Here is a 402-nt window from a genome sequence, read left to right as displayed (position 1 = left end):
CAGTTGCTTCAATGCATTTAGGGGTGTGGTCCTGGTCAAGACAATCTCCTGAACTCCACACTGAATGTCAGAATGGTAAAGAAAGATGATTTAAGCAATTTTGAGCGTGGCATGGTTGTTGGTGCCAGACGGGCCGGTCTGAGTATTTCACAATCTGCTCAGTACTGGGATTTTCACGCAGAACCATTTCTAGGTTTACAAAGAATGGTGTGAAAAGGGGTAAACATCCAGTATGCGGCAGTCCTGTGGGCGAAAATGCCTTGTTGATGCTAGAGGTCAGAGGAGAATGGGCCGACTGATTTGAGCTGATAGAAGAGCAACTTTGACTGAAATAACCACTCGTGACAACCGAGGTATGCAGCAAAGCATTTGTGAAGCCACAACACGCACAACCTTGAGGCG

Source organism: Etheostoma spectabile, chromosome 16 (assembly GCF_008692095.1).
Source record: "Etheostoma spectabile isolate EspeVRDwgs_2016 chromosome 16, UIUC_Espe_1.0, whole genome shotgun sequence".
In the NCBI taxonomy this organism is placed as follows: Eukaryota; Metazoa; Chordata; class Actinopteri; order Perciformes; family Percidae; genus Etheostoma; species Etheostoma spectabile.
This window is presented reverse-complemented; position numbering follows the sequence as displayed.